General features: G+C 41.7%; 1 long non-coding RNA gene across 1 annotated transcript; it reads right to left on the bottom strand.

Annotated features, from left to right (window-relative positions):
• Positions 1-4,222: 4,222 nt before the first annotated feature.
• On the bottom strand, positions 4,223-21,495 carry LOC132649594 (uncharacterized). The gene is made up of 3 exons (XR_009588091.1): positions 21,314-21,495; positions 7,578-7,712; positions 4,223-4,785 (listed from the first exon to the last, which is right to left on the bottom strand). It is a non-coding gene; the product is annotated as an uncharacterized LOC132649594 (long non-coding RNA).
• Between the last annotated feature and the right edge of the window lie 4,362 nt (positions 21,496-25,857).

Below are 25,857 nucleotides of genomic sequence, written 5' to 3'. Positions count from 1 at the left end.
CTGTTTTCGAACCAATTTGTTTGCTCCTTTTTATTAGGGAATTGAGACCATTGGTGTTGAGAGTTGTCAGAAAGCAGTGTTTGTTGTTCCCATTTTTTTGTTATTGTGATGTGGGTTTTCCCCTCTTCTTTTAATTTGCTGATCTGAAATTATTCATTCCTTGATTTTTGAGCTTGTGGTTAACTTCTTCAGGTTAAAGTTTTCTTCTCATGCCTTTTGTAGTCCTAGATTTGTAGATAGATATTCCTTAAGTTTGGTTTTATCATAAAATGTTTTTTCTTTTCCATCTATTATGATTGAAAGGATTTCCTGGGTATAACAGTCTGGGCTGGCATCTCTCATCTCTTAGAGTTTTTAAAACATTCATAGAGACCCTTCTGTCTTTTTGTGTCATCATTGAGGAGTTGGTGTTATTCTAATAGGTCTGCTTTTGTATTTCAGTTAATCTTTTCCTCTTGAAGCTTTACTCTTCTTTTCTTGTCCTGTATGCTCATTGTTTTGATTATTAGGTATCATGGAGAATTTCTTTTATTGTTCAGTCTATTTGGTGTTCTGTGTGTTTCTTTTACTTTAATAAGCTTCTCCTTCTTTGGGTGAGGAAAATTTCCTTCAATGATTTTGCTGAAAATATTTTCTGGGCATTTGACCTCAATTTTTTCTTCTTCCTCTATTTCTATTGTAAATTGGGTCTCCATATTCTATATATCCTAAATGTTTTGTGTCAGTACTATTATAGATTTAACATTTTCTTTGACTGAGGTGTCCGCCTTTGTTTTCTTCAATGCTTGACAGTCTCTTGTTCATTACTTTTCTTCTGTTGTTAAAACTTAACTGAGGTTTTTGTCTGACTTCTTAAATTTTTCTTTTCCAGATTTATCTTTGTTTGGGTTTTCTTTAGTGATTTTATCTCTACTTTTGTTTTCTTGTACTGTTTTCTTCATTTCATTCTACTGCTTGCTTTTGTTTTCAGACTTCATTTATTTCTTATTTAAGGTCCTTGAGCATATTCACAACATCTATTTTGAAGACCTTCCTTGTCTTGTGCTTCAGTTACACTGCATTTCTCAGCCCTTACTGTATTAGGGTTGCTGGGCTTTGGTGGAGACATATCATCTTGGTTGTTATAGATTATATTTTTGCCTTGGTGTCTAGCATCTGGGTTTAGGATGATTGTAATTCTAGGTGTTAATATCTGTTCTTGTCCTTGTTGGGTAAGTGTTCTATATTTTGGTTTCTGCTGACCTCTCTGGATTCTAGAAGCATGATGTGGCTGTGGGTTGCCTTGTAGGGAGTGATTCTGAGCCCCTGTCAGATGTGGCCACTTGTGGTCCCAGGTTAAACACGATTCTAGGTATTGGGAGCTGACAGGATAGAAATAAGGTTGGGTACATGGAAGGGATTGAGTGGGCCCATAGGAGGGAGGAAAGCAAGTCCTGCCATGAAGACCTATGGGGTCTCTACAGATTGGAAGCTCTCCCTCAGTAACCTAGTGATGGTGGGACACATAATCATCAGCTTCAAGACGTGACACATTTCCTCTGTCGCCATTAGCTGCATCCTCCCTGTGCGCATGTGCTATATCCCCTTATAAATAGGCAGTGCCTTCTGCTCCCTGCCCTCTTTCCCCTTCCATCCTCACCCAGAGGCAGCCTCTGCATACCACCCTGCCCCCTCAGTAAACCTCTTCTTTGAACTCAGTTGCATGGAGTGACTTTGTGGCATCTTCGGCTTAGATCATAGCAAAGACAATCTCTTCAATGTCAGCTGCTACAGGGCTGGGAGTGAGACTGGGGAATTGTAGGTGGAGACTGGGAGGAGAGTGAGGATGGTATGTCTGATTCCCAGGAAGGCTTGGCCAGCAGGTTTCAGCCCAGAGTTCTTCTGGGCTGAAACAAAGGGAGGATGGTTAGATTGCCATAGTCCCCTGGGAATGGAGCCAGAAAGGAAGGACAAGCCCCAGCAAAAGGCCTGCTACAGGGCTGGGGATGAGTTTGTGGAAGTAGAATTGGAGGACAGGTGGTGGCACTCACCTTTATTATCTAGATCCCAGGAAAAGAAAGAGAAAACCAAAAGAACGTTGTCTCTCAGAATCCATGTAGTCCTGACATTGATCTTTCCTACTGATACGGTTGGGGGCGGGAGGAACTAGTGTGCTCCTCGCCTCAGTCTGTCCTGTGGAAGATGCTCGCAGGGGGCTAGTGTCTGTCTCTTAGAATCCATGTCATCTTTGATCGGCTCTGTGGATAACGTTACCCATAATGATATCTGGGACATCAATGAAAACTGCAGGTGTAGGTAAGCATGAGTCAGCCCCATGCTGGTAACTAGTCCTGGGGGGTTTGGATTGCGCTGACACCCTCTGATGGGCTGGGAGTCATTCTTCAGAGGCTAGGCTGAGACTTGAGGAAGACCAGGGGAGGCTCTATGGGTCTTCTCAATCTTGTTTCCAGTTTACAAATGGAGACAAAATTCTTCAGGTTTTCTACTGGTTTGCATCCTAAACAACTGGAGCAAGTGAGGCCCTCAGGGTTCTTAGGAAGAGAGTTTCAGCTTTTTTTTCCCACCTGTACATGGCCTAAATAGCATCTAGAAAAATAATAAAAATGGTGTCCAAGGGAAACTCTAAACTGACATATCCTTCAGGGAGAGTTATTCTGTAAATTAAAGGAAAAGTCCCCTAAAACTTCTCACGTCTAGCATTCCTTTTGCTAAATCCATTGGATTTTTCTTTTGCTGAATCCATGGATCTTGCGAAATCCATTTAATTCATCTGTTGCTTCAGATGCTTTAGTTAGTGATTGTCAATAAATGGGTTTTGAGCTACGGTTGATGTGATTATGTCTTTTCTCAGAAGAAAGACATTACTGCTTGATTACAATTGCATAAGAAAGCAATATCCCTCATAGTTTCAGTGAACCTGAATTCATTAGGTAGCCATTATTCCAATCCTTGGTACTGCCTGCTACCCAAAATGTATGCATTGCCTGTGATTGAGTCTACCCAATTGCTTTAATTCTTTCCACAACTAGGCTGTCTGGGTTTGCAGAATTTTTCTGTTTACAATACATGTTAAAAAATTCAGAATTTTATTGTATGTCACTCTTCTTTCCGGTAGTCATAATAAGGCAAAAAAAGATGTGTCTAGGAAAAATTTAAGCTTTGGAAACGATGCTTAACTGATTCATCTCGAGGCATGTGTGTTTTCACTTTGCCTGCATTAAATACATGGAATAAAATCTAACTCTAGGTCCTCGGGCTTGGCTTCTGTGTGGTACTACTAAACCTAGTGTTCCATTATTAGCTGGTCTCCTCCATCCTTCCAAGGCTGCAGACTACACAAATCTGTACCAGTGGTGAGAAGTAGGAGTAGGCCAGAGGACCTTTGCCAGAGTCAGCACTGTGTGTGGCTACTCCCTCGACTCTTTAAAATATCTTCTGGCTTGCATCGAGTGCTTGTTCAAGCACTATTGGGTAGTTACTGAGTGTTTTCAAGTCCTCACCAACTGTGCAAACCAGTCATCATTTTCCCATCTCTGCTAGCATTTGTTATAGGAGGTATGGGGAGATAAAATGTGTGGATAATTTGCTAACAATGTGTATTAATTTGGTGAGACTAAGATAAATAAGGGGTAGGCATTTTGAGAGCAAAAAACACCAGGGAGGCCAAAAAACCAAAACCAAAACCAAAACCAAAACCAAAACCCACCAATAAAACCCAACTTACTCTTCGAGAAAATAGGAACAGGTACCAGATCTGAACTCGGAAGGATAGACAAATAGAGAAGAGAAAGGGGTCTTATGTGGGGAACAGTTCACAGAAGTAGAGAAAGAGTGATGCGCCTTTGAGGAACTTTGCTAGGTAATTTTGACTGAAGCGTGAAATTCGAGTAGAGAGGAGGCGAGTCACATTGATAATAACAAATCTTGCAAAAACAAGGGCTAATGCGTTCGGCTGAGCCCAGCGCCACACCGTGCCATTGTCATCTTTATAGCAGCGCGGTTGCCACCCTGTGCCTCCTGTCGCGGGGCCAGCAATTCTAGGGCTGAGAGATCTAAGCAGGGTGCTAGGGGTGGTGACCCTGAAAGCACGTGCGGAGTGGCCACTGAAACCTCACAGGATGTAGCTTGTGCCAGGCAGGGTGGAGGGCAAACGTAAGGGAGTCCCCAGCACCCAGGGTACAGCTTTGACAGGACACAAACTGAACAACGAAACCAGTGGGGAAAAGCGAAAATACTGTTTAGTTTCTGCCATGTCTTATTTCACTCGAGTAAGAGGAAGAGACCATTTCGCGGGTTTCATTTGGAAATGAAATTGTCTAATAAACACAATTTCACCTTTCGTTGACACAGAATTTAATCACATGTTATCCACTCCGGGTCCTTCCCACCTGGGAGGAGGGCAGAGTGCTCATGAGTCACACTGGGAAACACCCAGAGGAAACTCTGTAGATTCCTTTTCTGTGAAGCCGCTTATGCAGCGAGGGAATTTAAAACTTTGGAGCACCACGCAGTGACTTTGCGTAGTGCTAGATGGGAGGCAGAGGGTTTGACGTGCTGTGCGCTCGCTGCTTCTGGCTCCTGCAATCTTTGTGGTAGCATTGCCACCCCAAGAGACACGCCCAGACCCCCTCCCTCCAAGGCAGTATCTACCAAAACCTGCCAGGGCCACAAGCCCCTTCACACGTTCGTGCTGCTGCTGACTCTCTTCACTCTTCCAGGAGCTGTTAAAAGTAAAGCTGAGCCTCTCCTGGTTGCGCCTCTGCTGAGATGATCAGTTTTGGGTGGCTGCATTAAAAACAACAACAACAATAAAAAACAGCCTGTCCAGGTGCCATCTAGTTTGAGACAACAATGCACCTGTCAGCCAGTGAATGTAAGGGCTGAACAGGACATCAAACGTGTTCTGTTGCTTCTATGCCCCGGTCTGGCTTGTGGACCTCCCACTGTGTTGTGCTGAGAGCAGAAGGGTCTTGGTGTGCCCTGAGTGCCCTATGTATGCTTCTCCTGATGCCCCAAAAACCTCTTTCAGGATGCCTGGTGGACCTCAAGGGAACTGATGACCTTCCTAGGCTGTGGAAACCCTGCCTAAGGTCACCCACGGGTATTATCGCTCAGGAATGCTGCTGTGGGCTATTTCTGGCTCTGGTCCTACTCTCCTCTTTAGCTTCAGGCACTCCCCTTTGATGGCCCTGTCACTCAGTTTTCCTTTTCATTAATACTATATTAGCCTCTGGGACATCAGCCAGGATAGCAAACTGTTTAACAGCCCCTCTATCCCCGCCCACATTTTGAACAATCCATTTTAAAGAAGAAAAAAAAAATATTGCTAATTGCTTTCAGCAAGCACATGTACACATAGAATATACAGTTATTTCACAATTTATGTATTGACTCCTAATTAAGAAGTACAAGTTCCTTCAGGAGCTAATAAAATTAGTGAACAAAACGAATGCTTAAATTAATCATGGGCAATTCACGTAATGATAGTTTCAAGATTACCTGTTCTTTTAAACTCGGTTCTCTAATCTGGATTCCTCTTTACTTTGTTTAACAGCACACAGGGTACTCAAGGGTACACTCCCTTGAGTCCAAGTTAGTCTCAAATGTCCTCTGTTGCTAGGGTGGCAGTGATTTTGTTACACAGAGGCAAAGCTTGGAGGAACTCTCAAAAGCATGCGAGAGACAGATGTGGAGTGACTGATTCTTGGGCAGGTAAGCCCCGTGACTGAAGCAAAAGTGAGGTCAAGACGTGTCCGAACCCCAAAAATCTCATTCTGAGACTGTCAGGAGTAAGGACCTCTCCTTCCCTGTTCTGGGCCTGCATGCCCTGGTTACATACAACCTTTCAACCTCTACCTCTGTAGTCTTTTAGGTAGTCAAGTAGACTGGCTGCCAGGTTTCAAGCTAAAACTTCCTATTTCCTTATAAGGACACGTCTGGCTAGCACCTGGAATTCCTCTTCATGCAAATGAAGCATTCCCAGCACCTCAACCCCAGCCAAAGATGTCCATTCACCCCTAAAACCCCTACTCACTTCCCCGAGGTTTATATAGCCCTTTTTCCCCCCAATAAAGGGGAGCTGTTTTACCGAAGAAAAGTCTCAGAGAAGTCTGTTTTGCCCCTACCCACCCAGCTAAGCTTCATTTCTTCCAGTCCAGCTCAGTGTGCAATGGTGTCTGGACGCCCAGAGGGCAGAAGCAGACCCTGGAGCAGTAGTTCAGTACTCAGCACATCATCTGCTTATTCATGACCCGAAGCCCCAGCTCAGTCACATGCTTCGCTACATTGTGTGTGCTTCTGTGGTGGTGGTGCTACATGTAGGCCCCAGGTCAACACTGAGTGTCTTTCCTCAATCTCTCTCCAGCTGTCTGTTTTTAAAGACCACATCACTCATTGAACCTGAAGCTTATTTATTTAGCTAAGCAGATTGGCCAATGGATTTCAGGGATTCATCCCTCTTTCTGTTGGGGTTGATGGAGCACATCATTATCCCTGTCTGTCTGAATGACTTCTGGTATTGTGAACTCAGGCCATTCCGCCCGTGAGATGGGCACTCCGAGGAGTTGGCTGTCTCCTCACACCTCTGTATGCTTCTCCTGATGCCCCAAAAACTATCATTATGTGGAGTGTCTGATTCATAATTTTTGTAAAAGGAGACACTCTCCCTTTCATCTCTGCTCAGTCTGGACACTGGGAACAGTGTGTGCACACAATGGGTATTGAGTAATCCAGCTACCAAGCAAGCTGATTGCTCTTAAACTCCAAGGAGGAAGTGAGATGAATAAAGAGGAGCAAAAGATCTATTTAATGTCACGAAAGGTAAGAGAAACCCCATTACCATAATGGGAACATTCTACACACATCCTTGGATTCAGAAAGACAGAATGTAGGGATGTGGAACTATTTTCACTCCCCTTTATCTTGTTTTTGCTAAAAAAAAAAAAAAATAGAATTCGAGTGTAGGCACAGGTTCAGAGGGCTTGGTGCCGTGAGCATGAATCAAGGTGTGGCTGCTGTAAGTTCTCCTCTAGGACTCTACCTGAATGTGGAGCTTTGAGTTTTCTCTCTGGGTCAGGCTTTCTGAACCCAGAAACTGAATCAGCAACATCGGGGTGAGGAGTCTGAAGGAACCCTGTGCAAGGCTGCAGAGTATATGGAAATGGGTCTTTCTGCTTCCTTTTCTGATTCTAGCTCCTGCTCTTGATCTTTTCTCCATCTCCCAGGTATCCCACATTGCTCTGAGAAACTGATGTATTTTTTGCCTCACAATACCTTTCTACACAAAGTAGCTCATTTGAGCTAAATTACAATGAGGACTTGCTCAAATATTATGTGAAAGATAAGAAGTTATCTGAGCTGGGCTGGGTGGCCTGGAATTACACGCCTGTAATTCCAGCACTCAGTGAGGCAGAGGAAGGCTGACCTCCATCAGTTCAAGGCTAGCCTGGTCTACAAAGTAAGTCCAAGACAGCCAAGGCTACACAGAGAAAACTTGTCTTAAAAAAAAAAAAACCCAAATAAAAAGAACAACAATAACAACAAAGAAACCGAATCAAACAAACAAAAAGAGAAATTACCTGCACAAGTTCATTCAGGTTGGAAATGCCAGAGCTGACAGACATGAATTCAAGTTCTTGGAACTTTGATTTCCTTGGATGTATTTTCTGTGGGGAGCTCTCATTCTGACTTGAAAGCTGTCATTCTCCACAGGGCTGAAGCAAGCAGGTAAAGAGAGACTGGATTATCGTGACATAGATGTTCTTTTCCTTGGCATGGCTGTAAACTATTTGTTTAGGCAGGGCTCAGGACAAATGCTGCTTAGATATAAAAAGCTGTTTGGCAGAGCATGCTCAGAACATTAAAAACTGCGAGGTGTCAAGTGAACAGGGAAGCTGACGTGGGGATGGGGAGGAGAATGTAGGAGAAAAGAATGGGTGTAAGGGTAATTTGGAAGGATTCCTTCAAGCTGGAGGAAAGGAAGGCCAGAGATAAAATGCAGGATCTCTCAAATCAGGGCGTGGGTGAGGGCTAGGGTGGGTCCCAGGTAGATAGGGCTGTGGTAATGCATATGTGTAAAACCATCTCTTTATCTGAGGGAAGAACTGCTCTCGAGATGCAGTTTTAGTGACTGACTCAGTAACAGGTATTCACTGCATTTGTGTGGAAGTAACTCTCAGCAGAACTGAAGCGAGAAAAAGAAGTGGAGCCTGTGCGTTGAGTTAGCTCTGAGCAACAAATGGGCATGGAACCATTGACCCCAGGTGATAAAAGTTATTGCTATATAGCTAGACCACTGATAGATGGTTTTAGACTGGGGACTTATAGCCAAAGAGAACAGAGATTTCACTGAGAAACACTAAATCTATAGACAAACAAACAACGAATAGATACAGGGTCTCATCCCTAACCAAGAAGCTATTTGTCACTGTTACCTGCAGGGAAAATTCCATTTTCTTCAGTGGAGTGTCACTGGGTATATTAACCATACCCCAGGGAAAGTCCCAGGCCTAGGATAGTTGGCCAAGACAAAATGACCTCTATGTTTTCTTGTTGTTGTTGCTTATGGGTGGAGTTTTTGTTTGTTTGTTTTACGTTTTTGCCTGTTTGATTTGATTTCTGTTTTTATGGGCTTTTTTTTTTTTAAAGAGAGAGATAGAGAGAAAGAACATAAAGATGGTGGGTAGGTAGGTGGGGTGTGTCCAGAAGAAGTTGGGGGAGAGGATAAACATGATTAGAATATATATTTCATGAAACAAAACTCTAAATAAAAAAAATAATAACAGAAACCCTGTTTTAGAATCTGAGTGTGACTTATGCTCAGAGGGAAGAAAGAGGGGGCTGGAACTGCAGTGTAATTTGTCCAGCTTTGTCAACTCCTTAAAACTGGACAGGTCATGGAGGGCTTGTGCTTTTAATTACCTGAAGTGTTCTGAGAACACTAATAACCATCCCCACTCCATCACAAGGTTGCTGTGAAAACCCATGAGGAGAGAATCTCACAGGCTCCGCCCTATTACTGAAGAACTGTTGCAGTAGGTGGTTTCTGGGGGCAAAGGTCAGTTTTAATTAAGGAGAAGGCATCTGGCAGGTGCATCATGCTCCACTGGGTGTCCTCATACCCATGAGTATACAGACAACACAAATTGTACCGGATGGGTAAGAAGGAGGAGGAGGAGGAAGAAGAGGAAGAGGAGGAGGAAGAGAAAAGAGGAAGAAGGAAGAGAGGGAAAGGGGAGGGAGAAGGAGGAAAGGGAGGAGAAGACATGAAGTTGGGAAGGTTTAGGAGGGTAGAAGGCGGATCGAGAGATGTCATTGCAGTGGCGGGTGAACGTTATCAAAATACATTACATGAAATTACCAAAGCATTAATAATAATATGATAACAGCAGCCCTGGAAGTTGGCATGTCAAAGCATGGCATAAACGAATAAATAAATAAATAAATAAACACACAAACAAATAAATAAATGAACCAAGTAAATTGCTTTCAATGTCTTTTGTTTTTTGCACAAAAGCAGTTCACTGCTATAACAAGACTTTCTTTTATTTCCACAAATAGCTGCATCAGAACATACAAACAGTACCACAGACAAACGTTTCGAAGCTCAGGTGATAAATAAAGACATTTATTCACCCCACATTCATTAAGACAAAACAAAACAAAACAACTCAAACAAACCTCCATCCAGGAAGTGTGTTTACCAACCACAGGGAAGGTCTGGTTTAGATGGAGCTACACATTTCTTGCTTTTTCTATTTTTTTTTTTTTGACAAATTCACTTATGTGTATATTGTTAAACACACAAATTAAATATATTTTTAGTTTTACATAATGAGGTATATGGCATTGTGAAGAGTTTGATCATCAGGAAAAGTTAGGGTGGACGAATTGCAAAGCTTCCTAATGATATTTTCTCCCATAAAAGTGGAAGAGCCCAGTTTAGATCTTCCCTTTACAGGAACTTTAGAGCTGTAGCTGCTCCCGTAGGAGTCGGGAGAAAGCGCGCGATGAGATGGGTGGTGAGATGGGTGTCTCACCTCCGCTGGATATGATAGTGAAAGACAGAGAAGAGGGAGGGCCACGAGGCAGTGAAACAGCACAGGCAGGCAGCTTGGACACGGAAGGTCAGCCAGCGAGCTACCTTGAAGGAACCGATAGAAGCAAGCCTGCGTTTCGGAGAGAATCCAGCGGAGTGAGTATCGAGAAAGCCTAAGGTAAACGGGAATTCTGAGAAAATATCAATCTTGAGACTACTGAGTGATAGTAAACAGAAAAATGGAGCTCAGAAGAGGAAGGCTTTAGGAAGAGTCCACAAATGTCGGAATTGCACCCAGGGTACAGGGTTCCCTAGCGTTTAATTGAGAGCTGCTGTATTAGATTGCCAACGTATGTTCGTTCACAGGGGCAAGCGGCCTAGGAAGGAGAGCGACTTCCATTAGTATTCCCGGAAACAAATGGCTGCTCTCAGAAGAGCATCACTAAGAGAAGAGACTGCTAAATACGGATGTCCTACAAGTTAGAGAATGCAGAAATGATGGAGAAGTTTGAGCAGGAACGCCACCCACCTTGGAGTACCGTTCAGTTTGTGCGGTGATATTCGCAGGTTTTGAGATTCTGTGTATTTTTTAAGTAATAGATAGTTGTGTGGCCGTAAGAGGGAAAATCAGTTAAAACATACAAGGGCTCCAAAGAACTTTTGAAAGTGTATCCAAAGAATGTCCAAAAATTCTTAGAAGACCTGGACGTATGCTCTCTCTCTAACTGCACACGTTCTGCGGGACGGAGAAGCATGTCTGCTTTGCATGAAGCAAAGGCATTGTCTTCGTTTAAATCTAAGGAGATTCAGATGACCACAATCTATACGTTTTCAAAACGACCAGGATATAAAAGGAGGAAGCCCCAAGCAAATTTGTGAGTGACTGTTTGAATATCTAATTTTTACCACATGTTAAGTGCATCTCAGCTCTAAGGAGCTCTAATAAAAAAAAAATTAAAACAGAGGAATATATAGTTCAGAGGAGATATACAGTTCAGCGGCAGAGCTAGGCCTGTGTTCACGGCCATGGTTGAGAACCCGGACCACAAAAAACAAATTTATAAATAGTTATTTTACTGTGTTTCGACTTAGACAATTTCTTTTCTGTCAAGATGAATGTTTAGGGTATTGAGCATTGCAGTTTTATAAGATGGGAAACAATTCCAAAAGCAGTTTTATGACACTTTCTAGTTTCTGCACTTGGCTAAATTTTCTATGGAACTTAGGGTAAATTAAAGATCCTATACCTTTTTATTTTTATTTTTATTTGAGCCTAGAACTCAGGATGGGTGTGTTCCTGTCAGAATCTTCACCTCACAGATCAGTGACCCAGTGTGTTTGAATTTTGTTTTCTTGGCGCAACCTGTATTTTTAAAATTATTTGCTTATTTAGCTTTTTAAATTCAGCAAGTGTAGGCGCTCGGGTGTTCCTGTTTTCTGCTATTGGAGAAACATGAGCAGTCTCCGTGCGTGACAGGATCACAGCACAGCTTGTCGGCACTCTACAACAATCTGACCCTGATAAGGGCTCTCCAGGCCAGGCCCTCCCTGGTACTTGTAGAAGGACCCATGTCAGATGTGGTGGGTGCCAGAGATTGTTGCGAGGGCCAGTGGAATGGACACTTGTCTCCAGCTGCGAGAGCCTATTGCAGAGGCAGGAGCAGTGAGTGCTGGGTGTGTGAATCTGCTGAGGCAGTGAGTCCCTGGGGCTTCCCAAAAGTCTTCACTGTCTTCCAACTAAAGGAGCATCAGCGACTGAGAAACCTCATGTGTCTTTAAGAACGAAAGGGTTCAGTGTGGCCTTTGACAGCATCCTCTGGATAGAAAGGCCATTTCAGAAACTTCATGCATAGAAGTTTGGGGAATCTCCCCACCTGAGCTGGGTCTTTTACAATCCTAGACACGTACCAACCTCACAAACACTGAATACACAAGAAATAATTCTCATAATTAGAATAAACTTTATCTTGATAACACAAAATTTTAAAGCCTGAGAACATTTCTGGGTAAAAAATATGACAGGAATATTTCTATAAACTTGGCCTTGGGCCAGTTATTCAAATAAATAATTTTACTTGCATTTTAAACTCTTGTGAATTTTCAATACATGGAAGAAACAAAGCCCAGGAAAATTAAATAATGCAAGCAACAAGTCAAATTTAGGATGTCATGGATGTATTTTTAGAAAATATTACTGCATGAGAGATAATATTTAGTATGTTACCTTTAGCTAAAATGAAATAGCCACAGTAAATGTCCCTTTATTAATATATACCTTGTATACTATAGTGCTTTCTTTTTAAGGAACAAGTACAAGTTATGAAAGAAAACTAACTACATTCATTCAAAGATTTATTCTATTTTATTTAAACATATAATTGTGGAGGGTGAGAATATGGAGTTCATTTTATTTTCTCTCCTGATTATTGAGTTATAGTTCTTTCACTTAGATTAATTTCCATTTTTTAGTCATTAGTTTTGCCCCTGGATAATTTTGAGTTTCTTCTAAAGGTTACAGAAACTTTTAGAACTTGATTACTGTCACCATTACAAGTATTCAAATTTCAGACTTAAATAAATGATGATTGAGAAGAAGGAAGAAAGAAGGATATGAGGAGGAGGAAGAAGATGGGAAAAAGGAGGAGGAAGAGGAGAAGGAGGAAGAAGATGGGAAGAAGGAAGAACAAAAGGAAGAAGAGGAGAAAGGAAGTGGAGGAAGAAGAAGAGAAAAAGGCACAGGAGGAGAAAGTGAACGAACCATGTTTGAGTGACAGCATCAACTCTGGTATGTATGGTTAAACTTAGAGACTGCTGACATAACCATCAGACTGGAAGCATCTATGGCTGCAGAGGAGCTCAGAGGCCAGAGATAGCCAGTCTGTGTTGTATGTGGCTTGTTTCAGTCTTGTACCCTGTCCCTGGTCAACAGGACAGATTACTTTTAGTGCAGTTAGACTCCATCCCAAATGTGAACCTTTCCAAAAGTATTATTAATAATAACAAAATAGTTTATAGTAAGCCAGGCATGGTGGTGCACGCCTTTAATCCCAGCATTTGGGAGGCAGAGGCAAGCAGAACTCTGTGAGTTTGAGGCCAGCCTGGTCTACATAATGTGTTTCAGGACAGCCAGTGCTACATAGAAAGACCCTGTCTCAAAAACAAACAGATAGTTCATAGTTATCAAATACTTGTATTTCACGAAGTGCTAAGCATTTATGCTTAGTCACTCATTTTACCTCTGCAACTTTATACTGTCTGCATTGTACTGTATTTCAGGTATGACACCACCCATCCCCAATCCTAATCTTTTCAAAATTAGAAGGCACCTCACAAAACAAAGAAATATCGTCAAATTATGCCATTTGGTTGTATATAAATTACTGATATATTTCATAGTTGAGACTGTCTTAGAGTTGAAGACACACAGTGTTTATTTCATTATATAGTTTCAAACTAAGATGAGAGGTAAAAAAATTTGTCCAAAGGGGTCTAGGTAGTGTATCTGTGAAGCGCAAGCAGGAAGACATTTCTGCCTGCCAAGTTTCTGGTCTCTGTCAGCCTAGAGTTTCTTTAAAGGGATATTTCTGATTTTATCGTAAGTCTTCTGGTGGTGGTTAAATTCATAAATCTGTATTCTGACTCACCTTTGAGATATGTGGGAATCAGTAACTCCAAAAATGCAATGGAATACCAATTAAAACTATTTGTTTGTTTAAAGGAAAAAAAAAAGATGGTAGAGGAGCCCATGGTCAAACAAGTGCTCCTGACTTTAAGGTTGTTGTTGCTTTTCAGCCTAAATCAGTTCAAAATTTTAATTTGAGGAATACAACTTTTAGAGTGGCTAACATTTGCTAATTAGGAAGAAAGACATTTGTTTATTTAATCAAGCTCCAAATGCTCAATTGTCTTTTAGATTAACCAAATAATCAAAACCAGAAGAGTACAGATTTTTTTTTTTTGTAGTTTATTTTTCATGTTTCCTTATTTAGGTCTAAATTTAAGCTCATCAGAAAGAGTATTAAGTGTTTGAGTTAAATTTAGGTTAATAATATTGAAAACATGGACACTGTTGTGGAAAAGTATGGTTATTTGCAGTCCTGTGTTGGTCTCCTCTTGTTAAATCACTTCACGTGTTTCAGGTAAGGTAAAAAGTTCTGCCAGTAACAAACAAATGCTAAAGTATTCATGTTAATATTCCTAAAATTTAAAGCCAGGGGACTCAAGAAAGTTTATTGAGTTCTCACTTGTTCATGTTAAAGCCATTTCTGAAGAAACTATATACAAAATGCACCTGCCATAAGTAAAAGTTACTATAGATTTAGGCAACCTTTTTACTTCTGAGAAAGGTGAGACTGACTTGGCAAAAGGAATCTAGTGGGGAAATCCGGTGACCACCCATTCTGGCATCTTCATTTTAGGAGAGACCAGATTTATTTTCAATAAATCCTTTATTGAAAATACATTTACTGATGTCCATCCTCTTTGCCTTTCTGGATAGGAATTGAGCATTTTAGCAAGAGTCCTCCCTCTTGATTAGTTTCTTTAGATGTACAGATTTTAGTAGGTTTATCCTATATTACATGTCTATATGAGTGAGTATATATCGTGTGCGTCTTTCTGCTTCTGGGATAGCTCACTCAGGATGATCTTTTCCAGATCCCACCATTTACCTGCAAATTTCATGAGCTCCTTTTTTTTCATTGCAGAGTAATATTCCATTGTGTAGATATACCACAATTTGTGCATCCATTCCTCCACTGAGGGGCATCTGGGCTGTTTCCAGCTTCTGGCTATTACAAATAAAGCTGCTACAAACATGGTTGAGCAAATGTCCTTATTGTGTACTTGAGACTCTTTTTGTTATATGCCTAGGAGTGGTATAGCTGGATCTTGAGGAAGCACTATTCCTAGTTGTCTGAGAAAGCGCCAGATTGTTTTCCAGAGTGGTTGTACAAGTTTACATTCCCACCAGCATTGGAGGAGGGTTCCCCTTTCTCCACAACCTCTCCAGCATGTGTTGTCTCTTGAGTTTTTGATCTTAGCCATTCTGATGGGTGTAAGGTGAAATCTCAGGGTCGTTTTGATTTGCATTTTCCTGATGGTTAATGAGGTTGAGCATTTCTTTAAGTGTTTCTCTGCCATTCGATATTCCTCTATTGAGAATTCTCTGTTTAGCTCTGTACTCCATATTTTAATTGGATTACTTAATTTTTTGCTGTTTAACTTCAGAAGAAGGAGAAATGAGGGAACAAGTCAGGAGCCTGACACATAGGGCCTCTGAAAGGCTCTGCCCTGCAGACTATCAATGCTGATACTGAGACTTATGGGCAACCTTTGGGCAGAATGCAAGGAATCTTATGAAAGAAGTGGGAAACAGTAAGATCTGGAGAGGACAGCAACTCCACAAGGAGAGCAACAGAACCAAAAAATCTGAGCACAGGGGTCTTTCCTGAGACTGATACTCCAACCAAGGACCATGCATGGAGATAACCTAAGACCCCTGCACAGATGTAGCCCATGGCAGTTCAGTATCCAAGTGGGTTCCATTGTAATAGAAACAGAGACTGTCTCTGACATGAACTGATTGGCCTGCTCTTTAACTACCTCCCCCTGAGGGGGAAGCAGCATTACCAGGCCACAGAAGAAGACAATGCAGCCACTCCTGATAAGACCTAATTGACTAGGATCAGAAGGAAAGAAAAGAAGATCTCCCCTATCAGTGGACTTGGGGAGGGGCATGCATGCAGAGGGTGGAGGAAGGGAGTGATTGGGACGGGAGGAGGGAGGGAAACCACAGGGGGGATACAAAGTGAATAAAGTATAATTAATAAAGAAAAAATAAAGAAATTACAAGAAAAAGTTAGAGCCAACAGTTTTGCAAGCTAATACTTGCTTCTTCGTCACCTAGCATGCAGCAGGCACTGAGCCAGATGCTGGTACCAGCAAGTGACTGGAGTGGAGGTCCTGCCCTCCTGGAACTCACAGTGCGGGAAATCGGGTAGACAGGTAACCCAGCACAGCACTGCCTGATGCCATAGGCATGTAAGAAAATGCTGTGGGAGAAGCCGATTGTACGTAGTCAGTTGCACATGGATGTGAGTGGAGTGTCCCCTCCTCTCAACTGCCTGGCCTTCGGTAGCTCTACCTAAAACACGTTCAAAGCCACAACATTTTCCAGTTGTTAAAAGATCCTCAAACTACCTGTGCCAGCTTTCAGTTGCCACCCCAGGCTTCCCTGTTTTCTTTCTTCATCAACCTGGTCCTCTTCCCTCTCTTTAACTTCCTTTTCCTTCATTCCTCTTTTCTTTTCTTTCTCTCTTTCCTTCTTTTATTTTAAAATAGGTAGTTTAAGCATAGTTTTTAAGTTTTTGAAGATTGATTTATTTACTTACTTACTTATTTTATGTAGATTAATACACTATCTGATAAACATTTGAAGGCCGGAAGAGGGCATCAGGTCCCAGTATAGATGGTTGTGAATCACCCTGTGGTTGCTGGAAATTGAACTCAGGATTTTTGGAAGAGCAGACAGTGCTCTTAACTGCTGAGCCATCTCTCCAGCCCCTAGCATTTAAGTTTTTAAATAAATATTTTAAATTATTATTGTATTCATTGTTCAGTTCTCTGATATATTTTAAAATTATTTTTATTTTTACTAATTGTATTTTATTCACTTTGTGTCCACCCTGTACCTCTCTCCTTCCTCCCCTCCCAATTTTACCCCTCCTCTTCCTCACCATGTCCCTCTCCCAGTTCACTGAAAAGGGAGGTCCTTCTCCCCTTCCCTCTGATCCCAGTCTATCAGGTCTCATCAGGAGTGGCTGCATTGTCTTCTTCTGTGGTAAGGCTGCTCCTCCCTCAGGGGGAGGTGATCTAAGAGCAGGCCAATCAGTTCATGTAAGAGACAGTCCTTGTCACCATTACTATGGAGACCACACGGATACTGAACTGCCTGCCATAGGCTACCTCTGTGCAGGGATTCCAGGCCACCTCCACGAGTGGTCCTTGGCTGGAGTATCAGTTTCAGAAAAGACCCCTATGACCAAAATTTTAAGATCTGTTGCTGTCCTTGTGGAGCTCCTGTCCTCTCCAGGTCTTACTATCTCCCACTTCTTTCATAATATTCCCTGTACTCTGTCCAGAGTTTGGCTATGAGTCTCAGCATCTGCCTCAATACCCTGCAGGGTAGAGCCTTTCAGAGGCCCTCTGACATTTTTTTAAAGTGGCAATGTATCTTAAAGAATGGTCTTCACTGTTGCACATTGTTGGTTTGAATAGATGTAGCAAAATATTTGCAGTAGCACTCAATTAGAAGTAAAGTTAAGCCTATCTCATTTGGCTAACAAATAAATATAATTTAGTGCCAATTCTTAAAGATGGAAATGCAGCTTTAAAGGATATTTCCAGCTGGAGTTGTAATAGACACTACCAAGCAACCCAGTTCTGTGCTAGTTTGATTATTAAAGGACCCCCCTGTGACAGTAAAACACCAGACAATGACAATATGAAAATGATTTCTACAGTAGCATTTTGAAGTTTTACATTTTTTTTTCCATTGCAGAAATGATCAAAGGTTATCTGATGAATCTAAAGACAGAAGGAACTCTAGAGAGGAAGGAAAAGCCTACAGTGATGGGGCCTTGAAGATACAACCTAAGAAATGTCATTTATCCTCCACCTCTTGTCTTCACCTCTCTTCCTGTCATTTTAGCCACACGATTAGAGACAGCCACATGATACAGCTTTTGCTGTGGAAAGCTCAAGTTTCTAAGTATACTCTGGCTGGCGTCACTGCATGGGCCACAGGCTCTATCCTTCAAGAACCGTGAAGACATCCAAGGTCTTGCTTCATCATGCAACATTTGGCAGGAAACTTAGACTAGAGGTAAAACAGAGCATCTCTTTTCTCAATGACTGAACCTCTAATTCCTTCAGAGCCCTTCCTTTCCTGCTTCCCACAGTAGCTATCGAAGCATCCTTGCCTTGACACCATGTGAAAGGCTCCACTCAACTTGGAGGATCATTCATCATGGGTCAGTTGGCCTAATAACATTTCTCACTTAAAAGACCTGTGGTGTAAATTAGTGGTCAGGTGTTTGCTTAGTTTGCATGAGGTGCTGGGTTCAAGCAATCCTTGGTATCCAGGGTAGGTGGAAGATGGCAGTAAAAAATGTTGATTGTCTATTTGTTTGCAAAAAAAAAAAAAAAAAAAAAAAGCCTCAATGTGCAGATGTCACAAGAATCTGCCTGTTTACCTCATGGTACTATCATTTAGGCAAGCAAATCCTGGAGTTAAGCTGCCTTTGTAGGGATGGGAGGGCTGTGGTGAGATGATGGGCGTTCCATACTTGACGATGGAAACATTGCCCGCTACCTTCATGAATTGCCTGGAGGCAGTGGAAAGACGTGAATTTGGATTACTGTTCTAGTTTTGGTTACTTTGGCTTGAGAAAGAAGAATCTGGTTTATTCGGTATGGCCCTTGTACATCTGTCATGGCAACATGCTCACTGATTCATTGAAGAGCAAATCAACCATGAGTTTTCACCCACCCTCTTTCCCTGGCACACAGTTGTGTTTCTTGACCAGATCCTCTAGGGATACAGCTAGCCTGGAAGAAAACAGATGGCAAAATATCTAGGAAGGCCAAGTCATTTTAAGTAAGTGCAGTCATTATACAACAGCACTTTAGCTACACAACATTTCCAATTCTTATAGCAGCTTTGACTTTGAGTCTTACACGTGATGGAAAAGCCAAGAAAGATAATTGGTCCATAAGGAAAACTGAAAGCCTTCACCTCTAAGCAGTGCTGAACTATGTAAAGAGGGAATGCTGAGAATGTGCTTTAGTCAGCCAACTGCTCGCCTAGCATGCAAGAAGCCCTGGGTTTGAGCCTCAGCATTGGACAAACTGTGCAGTAACGTTACCTGTAATCTCAACACTGAGCGGGTTGGAGCAGGAGGATCAGTTCAAGATCATCATCAGCTACGAAGGGAGTTTGAAACTAGCCCAGGCTAGAGACTATTTCTAAGGAAATAGATAAGTAAACAAATAAACAAGAGAGGCAGGTAATAAACTTAGCCGTGGAAACAGCTGCAGTGCAAGTGGCCAGGGAAGACATGCAAAGTCATTCTGTGAAACAAACATATCTGGAAGTGGTGGGAAACCACAAAGAAAGAGGGATGGACAAGAAAGAGCACAAAGGATGCACAGCTAGCCTAAAGCAAAAGAGGGGGTTTAACTGAGTTTGAGACAAGAGGATAATATTAGTTCTAAAAAGCCAAGCAATGAGCTAAGTGTTTTGGTATGAACTTGGAAAAAGTAAAGAAGTATATGTGTGTGTGTGTGTGTGTGTGTGTGTGTGTGTGTGTTCGAATGTATGTGTGTGTATGCATATATCTGTAATCCAGATCGCAGATCTTAGGATCCTGTGTCGATTCATTGCACTAAAAATCCCACAGCCTCCCTGGAAGATCTTGCTGGCTAACCACCATCACTGCCAGCAAACAACAAGCAACTCTGCTGGTCCAGAGGAAGACGATTTGCCATGGCTGCCTCAGAGAAGTGTTTGCCATGCCATGCAGTATAGCTCAGTTCCTCCTCATTCTTGCTTCGTCAAAGCAGGAGATAAAAAAGGTTTTATCTCAGGAGGTAAAAAAATGTTTTACCTCATGTCCTTTTCTACTTTTTATTTATTTATTCCTTCCTTTCTTCTTTCCCTTCCTTCCTTCCTTCCTTCCTTCCTTCCTTCCTTCCTTCCTTTCTTTCTTTCTTTCTTTCTTTCTTTCTTTCTTTCTTTCTTTCTTTCTTTCTTTCTTTCTTCTTTTTCTTTCTGAACTGAAGAATACATAACCCCACACTGTTCAGGCAAACTTCTCCATACGAGAGGAGCGGGTTGAGGCATTAGTGAAGAACATCTGGTTTCATTTCTAATGACATCTGGAAAGCAAGGGTCAAATATCATTGTGTAAAGATTTTCTTCCCTCCTCGCAGGGAGTGTGAGGAGTGAGCTGACTGGGAGAGGTGAGCAAGGAGTGACATTGTTACGGCTTGGCACAGACTATATTTTAGGAAGAAATTCGGATTATCCTTTTTCCCCTTTACTTCCCACGTTGCCTCAAATGTGAAAGCTATGGACAGAAAAAGATAGAAATGATGGAAATGAATAGTTTAAAGTCATAGCCCTCAAAACAAAACAAAACAAAAAACCAAAAAACTGGAGACATGCTCACCTCCTGCAACTATTCTACTCATGTCTCAGCACTGAGTGGGTCGTAATCAATATTTTGCATTTGGGGAATTTAGAAGTAGGTCCTGTACCTTATTGCTCAAGACATAATAAGTTGTTTACTTTTGTAGTTTCTGATAACACAGATCTCATCGTATTTACACAAGAAAGCAGGCAATGAGCACAGCATATTCCTATTATGATAGTAACAATTTATGAGCGATGCTCTTCTCCCCCAGAATTGGCATCAAGAAATGCTATAGTAACAATAGAGAGAGGAGGACAGCAGGCTTTCCCCCTCCCTGCACAAGCAAGTCCCCTCCAATCCAATCCCCCCCAGCAAGGGAGCCCACATTTTTCATTAATATAATACAAAAACATATGGTTAGAGAAAGAAAAAGAACAGAAAGAAACCTATAGAGGAGCCACACAATTCAAAGAAAACACATTCCCTAGCTCATACCCACATCTAACTGCCTAAGAAATTTCAATGAAAATCAGATGTGATCTTCATCGCTCAAATGAAATATGAGGGAAATACAAGGGTTTCTGCAGGGGGTGGAAAGACTATTTTCTTTGCTTGCAGAAGGTTATAAATGTACGGAGTTGTTGGGAGAGTTAAAATGAGATAATATGGGTGAACTGTTAAATAACTATATAAAGCGTTCTTTGCAGAGTGTGGGAATTCTTTGTGTTTAGGAGTTTGATATGGTTTATAGAAGAGAAAAAAGGACACATTATTACTCAAATGTGAACCAACCTCAGATATAAATTCGAAGCAGTTTTGACCGAAAGCATTTCTGTGCTCAGTGAGTTGTTTTTGCTTTGTTATTTCCAGAATGTCCTGTTTTTTTTTTTCCTCAAAAAGTAGATTCAAGAGGAAAAGACAGAGAGAGAGAGAGAGAGAGAGAGAGAGAGAGAGAGAGAGAGGGAGGGTGTGAAGAAAGCCTACCCAACAGGCTCCTATTCTGAGACAGCTCTGAGATCAGGATGTAAGAATACCAGGAAAGAGAAAAGAAAAGCCAACAAGCCAGGGAATCCTTGCCGACCTGGTGACCTGGTGCTGGCTGTCTTCCTGGGCACAGCAGGCTGCATCCAGCACTGTTCTGGGCATGAGCAAGCGCAGGTTTTAATCCCAGGATTTGGCTGCATTTTCTTTTTCTTGAACCAGATCTAGTTCTTCTTTAGAAGGTGCTTAAGGCTCTCAGAAATGCAGAAACTCACTAGAGAGAAGATCAAGACAAATAATGGGTTGGAAATGTGTCTTCACACCCCTCACACAGGCTTCCTTTCGAGTTGAGAACTTTGAGAACGTTTTCACTTCTTTTTTTTTTTTTCCTGTTTAGAGCAGAATATAGTTCCTCAGTTCTTCTTCCCGACCCAGATCATAACATTAGCAGAAAAAAAAAAATGGAGCTTGCTCTCATTGTGGTGGGGTGTCAGTAGATGCAAATGTCAAATGCCAAAGGAACATGCTCTTCAAATGCAGTCACTCCTTGGATAATCATATGTGTACTGATAGCCTACTATGTGTCCACATTTACTTTAGTAGCCCTGGGAATTCAGCAGTGAAGAAAACACATAAAAATCTTGTTCCTAAATGTTCCTTTTTTATTTTATTAATTAATTCAATTTACATTTAGTCGTAGGCCCCTCCCTCCTCTCCTCCCAGTCTCACCCTCCCTTCCTCATCCTCTCTCCCCTATTCCTCAGAACCGGGGAGCCCTCCCCCACCCAGACACCCCAGCTCATCTGTTCAACATGAGGACTGAGTTTGTCTTCCTCCCCTGTGACCTAGTAGGGAAGTCTCATCAGGGGGAAGTGTTAAAAAAGCAGGCAAACTAGGCCATGTCAGAGATACCTTCTACTCCCCTAACTACTGGGCCCACATGAAGCCTAAGATGCCCGTTAGCCTTATCTTCTTGGGGTCTGTGCATTGTAGTATGTCTATCCTGTACTATATGACTAAAATCAGCTTATGAGTGAATATATACCATGTGTGTCTTTCTGTGTCTGTGTTACCTCACTCAGGATGATCTTTTCTAATTTGCCTGCAAATTTCATGGTTTTCTTGTTTTTAATTGCTGAATAGTATTCCATTGTGTAAATGTACCACAATTTCTGTATCCATTCCTCGGTTGAGGGACATCTAGGTTGTTTCCAGTTTCTGGCTCTTACGAATAAAGCTGTTATGAACATCCTTGAGCATATGTCCTTGTTGCAGCTAATGTTCAATACATATACACATGTAACACATATACATGTGCATTCAAAAGACATGAGCACATCGGTGTACCTGCTCATCTGTGAGAGCCTCAAGAGAACAGAGAGATTTTAATTGTAGTGCTTAAAAAAACAGTAATTTTTTATTTATAGACTTTATTTAGTTACCTGTTATGACATAGGACAACTGCTTCTTTTCATGTTCAATATCTGACTGGTTGAACTAGTCTAATATTCCATGTTTATGTCTATGATCGCTTCTTTGAAACAAAAATGGGTTTATAGATATTAAATATTACTGAAGATACATTAATAAAATGGAGTAATAACAACTCTAAAGATATGTCCATCCACAGACCACTGGGATGTTCAGACACAGTCATAACTCTAGAAGACAATAAAGAAATCACAGCATCCAAGGAAACAGCAAACAGAGAAAAGAGCATATTGGAAACTTTAGGATTTTTTTTTTCTTTATGTACTGTGACTTCATCCCTTTACACTGTAATGTTAGCTATGAAGCCACTATGGGATCCTGGGTCCCACCTCTGGAATCGCCACAACATGCTTATTCTTAGTTTATTCTTTCTTTGTTTTATTTATCTAAATATACAGAATTGTGGCCGGATATACGTCTAGAGTCACAGAGGTTGTCCACCAGGTGCAAGACTTTGGGTTTGATTCCCACAGAATATGTTTAAGGTGTGCAGCATCCAGTTTTCCTGTATGTGGATGTACTCAATTGGATCAGTATGTTAGCGGTTTTAAAAGAAACCAAAAATAAGCAGATACTAAAACTTGTAACCAAACCTTCGGCAGAGTGCAAGGAATCATATGAAAGAAGGGGGAGTTAGTATGATGTGGAAAGGATAGGAGCTTCACAAGGACCAAATATATCTGGGCACAGGGGTCTTTTCTGAGACTGACATTCCACCAAGGACCATGTATGGGTATAACCTAGAACTTCTGCTCAGATGTAGCCTGTGGTAGCTCAGTAATCAATAAGTTTTCTTACTATGGTTTCCTATAGTAAGGGGAACAGGGACTATTTCTGACAGGAACTCAATGGCAGGCTCTTTGACCTCCCCACCCCCCAAGGGAGGAGCAGTCCTGCTAAGCCACAGAGGAGGGCTTTGCAGCCAGTCCTGAAGATACCTGATAAAACAGGGTCAGATGAAAGGGGAGGAGGTCCTTCCCAATCGGTGGACTTGGAAAGGGGCAGGGAGGAGATGAGGGAGGGAATGAGGGATCGGGACACGGCTGGGATACAGAGTTAATAAAATGTTACTACTAATAATAAAAATAAAAACAAGGAAAAAAAGAAACCAAAAATAAGTTTTCTTAGTCTGATGAGCAAAAAATAAGTTTGATACAATATGGCCTATTTTTTATCAGTGTTTTTAAATTTATAGATTGAAGAATTTTTTTGAGAAGAAAATTAAAACTTTTTATGGGAGGGGGGGAACTAGAGAGAAAAGTTGTAAAAGATATCTTTCCTAACTTTTCTGTTTTTATTTACTATGCCCTCACAAAACTCAGCTTACTATCTTATCTTTCATAGCTGCTCAATGAACGTATGTTGCAAAATTATTCTGTGAGAGAGATTATGGCAAACCTTTTATTTAGGGACACCTCAATTCACTCTAGAACAAATGCTTGTATTAGTGTGAAGACAAAAATAGGCACATTATTATATGGCTTATAATCAATTTAAGTTTTTCCTCCTCAAGAACCAAAACCCTCCTTTTAGAAACAGACAATACATTGCTCCAAATTTATTGGAAATTAGGACATTATTTTATTTTGTAACCCATTAAAAGTGGCTTGCTTCCTCTATAGAGGTGGCATAATGAGAGAATGCCATAGCATGTATGAGAGAAATGTGGGCAAGGTGCAAACCAAAGGCTAAACAGTCCCACAGAGGCTGTGATCATAACACTGGGTTTATTTTATAGGTCAAAAGGTGGACTGTTAGGGGTCAGCCAGGACTGATGTCAAGAACCCAGGAAGTACCAATGAGAAAACTGGGGCATAGAGCAGAAAACCAGCAACCTATAAGACAAGCTCAGGAACTGAAGGTAGGAAGGTGAGAAGCCCAGTTAATCCTTATGCCTGTGATATATTATCTCCTCAGATGAAATAAGCCCATTCAAGACAAATTAGAGTATATAAATGCAGGCTTATTGGGGACAGTTCTCAGGTGGGTTCACCAGTCCTACGAAATGGGAACAGGGAGATAGAAAATCAAGGTAGAAGGGGTGGAGAATTATAGCAAAACGGGGGGGGGGGGGGCAGAAGATACAGAGAGAGACGCAGGCAGAGAGAGACAGAGACAGAGACAGAGCAGACACACAGAGAGAGATATCAAAGTGTCTGGATTACACAAGGAAAAGCTCTCGAGGAGGGAATCTGAGTCCCTGGGCTGGAAAGTTCCAGGCAGAAGGTGGGGTATGTTAGCCATGCTCTGTAATAGGTAGGGACTGAGGAATGCTGGGAGAACCTGGAGTCCAGCTTCACTTTGGTTAAATGGGCATTTCAGCCACCTGTCCTGGGTCTGAATCCCAACATCCTGGTGACAAGCATTTAAGAACCTTACTGTTTACTCTTCGAATCACCTTCAAGGCACTTTCCAACACCTATTAATCTCATGAAATTAAGTGATTTTAGTTTGTGGAGGAAGTGAAATACTTTTCCCATAACTTTCCCACTTAGAATCAATGAGATCAATTACTGGTAACCAACTCTGTACAGCAAATCAACCCAGAATTCATCAGCTTGCAACAGCAAGTGACTTTTATGGAACTCAACAATTATGTCTGGGCCTCTTACAAAGTTGCCATCCAGCATCAGCTTGCTGGGGCGATCATCTCAAGTGGGAAAGTAGAATGAGGTTTATGGTCAAGGTCAACTACCTAGCTGTTGGAAGGCCCTGTGGCCTTGCTTGACAAAGTATTGGTGGTTACCTGGACCCTCAGCAACTAAGCTCACTGGCTGGGAGGTGGCTTCCCTCAGAGGGGACTGAGCTGAAGAAGGGGAATTTGAAAATCATTGTCTTTCTAGCCTCACCCAGGAAGTAGACACATGCATTTTGCTCTTTCCCATGTGTTAAAACGAGCCAATATGCCCAGCTCATACTCAAGCATGGTGCATGGTATTGGGGTGCACATACCACTGGGAGTCACCCTAGAGGCAGCCCTTCATGGCACCCATGAAGAAATACTTATCCATAGATGTTTAAAGCAGAAAAGACAACTGGGCATAAAAAGAATATGACATGCCCCCTGTGATTATAACTCCATAATGAGATGGTTCTTTCTGCTTTCTCCAGCAGTTCTGTCTGAAACACAGTAGTACTCTGGCCATTATCTTT

This window comes from Meriones unguiculatus, chromosome 20, assembly GCF_030254825.1.
Source record: "Meriones unguiculatus strain TT.TT164.6M chromosome 20, Bangor_MerUng_6.1, whole genome shotgun sequence".
Classification (NCBI taxonomy): Eukaryota; Metazoa; Chordata; class Mammalia; order Rodentia; family Muridae; genus Meriones; species Meriones unguiculatus.
Note: the sequence above shows the minus strand (reverse complement) of the source record. Positions and strands in the feature narration are given on the sequence as shown.